This window comes from Nerophis lumbriciformis, linkage group LG38 (assembly GCF_033978685.3).
Source record: "Nerophis lumbriciformis linkage group LG38, RoL_Nlum_v2.1, whole genome shotgun sequence".
In the NCBI taxonomy this organism is placed as follows: domain Eukaryota; kingdom Metazoa; phylum Chordata; class Actinopteri; order Syngnathiformes; family Syngnathidae; genus Nerophis; species Nerophis lumbriciformis.
Genome location: NC_084585.2, coordinates 5,186,612 through 5,191,611, shown reverse-complemented (window position 1 = coordinate 5,191,611; position 5,000 = coordinate 5,186,612).

Here is a 5,000-nt window from a genome sequence, read left to right as displayed (position 1 = left end):
TAGTTATTTAATCTGAGACTTTCTAAATACATGCTCATGCTATATTAGCGTGAAACAACCCCAATTCCTTAAATGCACTGCATAAATTCCTTCTAAACTTAACTTTACGATTTGCAGCACTTCGATACATATTACCACCAAGTCAGCCTGGCCAAAAGGAAAAAGTCCCAACATGCGTGATGGATTAATTAGCCTACATCTGAGGTTTGCCCTTTCTTTTTAATTACAGCACAGTTTCACTCCAAGGAGAATTTGCCTAATTAATCTTGAGAGATCTTGAGAAAGATCACATCCCAGCAGGCACATGACATTGACTCAATGTTGATTAATAATACATACATACTTTTGAAGACTGACTTTGAAGCAACGCTGCTAAATAGTTGTATTTGTGTTACAATAATTACCGTATTTTCCGCACCATAAGGCGCCCTGGGTTATAAGCCGCGCCTTCAATGAACGGCATATTTCAAAACTTTGTCCACCTATAAGCCGCCCCGTGTTATAAGCCGCATCTAACTGCGCTAAAGGAATGTCAAAAAAACAGTCAGATAGGTCAGTCAAACTTTAATAATATATTAAAAACCAGCGTGATGTGGGCGCGCATGGAGTCGTATATCAACATGGACGGAGCTGCGTGAAAAAAGCCACCCGGCCTCTTCGCGTAAACTTCCCTTAACCACTCGCTCACCTTTTCTTCATCCATCCATCCCTTCGAGTTAGCTTTTATGATGACGCCGGCTGGAAAGGTCTCTTTTGGCAAGGTCTTCCTTTTGAATATCACCATGGGTGGAAGTTTCTGGCCATTAGCATGGCAAGCTAGAACCACAGTGAAGGATGACTTCTCATTCCCTGTGGTGCGAATATTCACCGTACGTGCTCCCGTTGTATCCACAGTGCGGTTCACAGGAATATCAAAAGTCAGTGGAACCTCGTCCATGTTGATAATGTTCTCTGGCCGGATCTTTTTTTCAGCTATCTTGTTTTTACAATATGCACGGAAAGTAGCCAGCTTTTCTTGAAAGTCTTTAGGCAGTTGCTGTGAAATAGTAGTCCGTGTGCGGATGGAGAGATTGCGTCTTTTCATGAACCGGAAACCTGTCGCTTAGTAGGAGCCATTTTGTGGTCTTTACAGATGTAAACACACAAAGGAAATGAAACGTAATATCCGCGCGCTTCTTCTTCTTCTACGGGGGCGGGTGGTTGCTTACAGTAGAAGAAGAAGCGCTTCCTCTTCTATGGGGGCGGGTGCTTACCTTGGCGGTTGCTTGCGTAGAAGAAGAAGCGCTTCCTCTTCTACCGGGAAAAAAGATGGCGGCTGTTTACCGTAGTTGCGAGACCTAAACTTTATGAAAATGAATCTTAATATTAATCCATATATAAAGCGCACCGGGTTATAAGCCGCACTGTCAGCTTTTGAGTAAATTTGTGGTTTTTAGGTGCGGCTAATAGTGCGGAAAATACGGTATGTGTAAGTTATCACACAACTCTTCTGCTTAAAGGCTGTTGCTATAGTTATTATAAATTGTGCTGAAGTTCTACTTTTCTATCTGTGCAAAGGGACAACGTCTCGTATCAGTGTTTGTGTCCAGACTCGGCCTGATGACTGCCAAGGGCGAACATCGAGTACCGTGACGCAGACAAAGCAGAGACAGGGCGATATCACGAGTGTCAGCACATTTACATTTCTGAATAATCATATATTTTGTCTAACTGGGGCTGCTGAAATTACCCCCCGCCCCCTTCCTTCAGAAGCAGCCTCAGTGATGTAACCAGGGACCTCCCGAATAAATAGTGGAGCACGTGGGCTGTGCCTGAGGGCGTAGGTTGGAACTGTAACTGAGTGTACAGCCCAATACGTCTCTCCTCATTGAGCAAAATTGAACTCTGTCCCTGCATGATTCCTTGCTTCTTGTCTGTTTAATAAATGTCATCAGTGTTTGAACCTGACAATTTGCAAATTCAGACAACGTGGGATCAACGTTGTTGGTTGGGAAATGACCAAATTTTGATGTTCAAATCAACGTCGCCAAAAAGCATGTTGGACGTCCACCTCGCCATGTTAAGAATAGTGTGTTTGTGTTCCCAATGTCACTTTTGCATAACAAATAACCTAATAATGTCCTTCATTAAGTTAACTAGAATCTACAAAACCAGTGCTAAGAATGTCTGTCATTAATTTAAATAGATTGTACAAAACCAGCCCTAAGAATGTCCATCATTAGGTTAAATAGATTCTACAAAACCAGCCCTAAGAATGTCCGTCATTAAAACTGAGTGTACAGCCCAATACGTCTCTCCTCATTGAGCAAAATTGAACCCTGTCTCTGCATGATTCCTTGCTTCTTGTCTGTTTAATAAATGTCATCAGTGTTTGAACCTGACAATTTGCAAATTCAGACAACGTGGGATCAACGTTGTTGGTTGGGGAAATGACCAAATTTTGATGTTCAAATCAACGTCACAACCTGACATTGAATGAACGTCGTCAAAAAGCATGTTGTGTTTGGGAAATGACCACAATTCAATGGTCAGAACCCAACATTGATTAAATGTTGTCAAAAAGCATATTATTTAGAGATGTCCGATAATATCGGCAGGCCCATAAATGCTTTAAAATGTAATATCGGAACTTAACGGTATCGTTTTTTTAATTATCGGTATCGTTTAAAAAAAAAAAAGTATTTATTAAATCAACATAAAAAACACAAGATACACTTACAATTAGTGCACCAACCCAAAAAACCTCCCTCCCCCATTCACACTCATTCACACAAAAAGGTTGTTTCTTTCTGTTATTAATATTCTGGTTCCTACATTATATATCAATATATATCAATACAGTCTGCAAGGGATACAGTCCGTAAGCCAGGGCCGGCCCGTGGCATAGGCCATATAGGCAAATGCTAAGGGCGCCGTCCATCAGGGGGCGCCACGCCAGTGCCACAAATGTTGGAGAAAAAAAGAAAAAAGAAAAAAAAGTTGGTATTATTATTTCTAAATACAAAAAATAATCCCACGTTAATTAAAATGCAAAGTAAAGCCTATTTAATAGAAATATTATTTGTTACAACATTACGCCCCCCCCCGCCCCCTCCCTTCCCGTATCATGACTCTTTTTGGATGTCACCACATCAAAAAATCAACACAAGATGTCAAAACGGCCAAAACTGTCAGGTGCCCAGGGAAGAAAAAAGAGAAAAGAAGAGGAGTAGAAACGAGAAAAGACAGAGTTAGCAGGTAGGTAACGTTAGCCTACATGAAATTATTTGTCTGTTACAGAATGTGATAGTAACCTGGCTTTTTAGCATTAAGCTAATGTTACATGATTCGGCAATTGCTAATCAATAAATAGCTAGTTCTGTTTTAACGTCGGGTTAATATTGTGGAGGGGGCTAAATTGTTATGGAAAATAATAATGTAACGTTAGGTAATTACAGTACTCCCACCTTACATTCCTCAGGGACATTTGTATTAGATCTTTTAAGCAGGTGTTTTTTGTTTACATTGTTATTGCCTTCTGGTTAGCTAATGTTTGCCCTGCAGGTAATAGTCACTTTTCCACCCCTTTATATATTAGGTATAGTTGTAAGTAAAAAAAAAAAGGTCAAAGACAAAGCTATTCGGTTTCTTGTGAGTATATACACTTCACTGCCGATGTGGGGGGGCGCCACCTAAAATCTTGCCTAGGGCGCCAGATTGGTTAGGGCCGGGCCTGCCGTAAGCACACATGATTGTGCGTGCTGCTGGTCCACTAATAGTACTAACCGTTAACAGTTAATTTTACTCATTTTCATTAATTACTAGTTCCTATGTAAATGTTTTTATATTGTTTTACTTTCTTTTTTATTCAAGAAAATATTTTTAATTTATTTATCTTATTTTATTTTATTTTTTTTTTAAAGGACCCTATCTTCACCATACCTGGTTGTCCAAATTAGGCATAATAATGTGTTAATTCCACAACTGTATATATCGGTATCGGTTGATATCGGTATCAGTGATTAACAGAGTTGGGTAGTAACGCGCTACATTTACTCCGTTACATCTACTTGAGTAACTTTTGGGATAAATTGTACTTCTAAGAGTAGTTTTAATGCAACATACTTTTACTTTTACTTGAGTATATTTATAGAGAAGAAACGCTACTTTTACTCCGCTACTTTTATCTACATTCAGCTCGCTACTCGCTACTAATTTTAATCTATCTGTTAATGCACGCTTTGTTTGTTTTGGTCTGTCATAGTGCCTGCGTTTCAACAAATACAGTCACTGGTGACGTTCACTCCGTTCCACCAATCAGATGCAGTCATTGGTGACATTGGACCAATCAAACAGAGCCAGGCGGTCACATGACCTGACTTAAACAAGTTGAAAAACTTATTGGGGTGTTACCATTTAGTGGTCAATTGTACGGAATATATACTGTACTGTGCAATCTACTAATAAAAGTTTCAATCAATCAATCAAAAGTGTGAAGGAAAAAAGACACTTTTTTATTTCAAACGTACATCCCGTCACAAGCCTAAAGACTGACTGCACAGTTCCTGTCTTCACAATAAAAGTGCCGCTCCATCGCGCCTGCGCTTTCAAAATAAGAGTCTCCGAAAGCCAGCGCAAACAAGCTGGCAAGCTACGGAATTTGCCGCCAATGTATTTCTTGTAAAGTGTGTGAAAACGAATATGGAAGCTGGACAAATAAGATACCAAAAACCAACCACTTTCATGTGGTATTAGACAGAAAGGAGGAACTTTTTTTCTCCTGCATTTGAAAACGTGGACGTTAAGCCCTGCTGTCTGATTCCAATCAATGCAAGTCATCAGAATCAGGTAATACACCAACTTATATTCTTGTCAACATGAAAGAAAGGAATCTATATGTGTTAAACATGCATGTATATTCATTAAAACACCTTTAACATGTAAACAAAAACGGCAAAATAAATAAATATAAATGATATACTGTATATATCAATGTATGTGTATATATATATATATATATA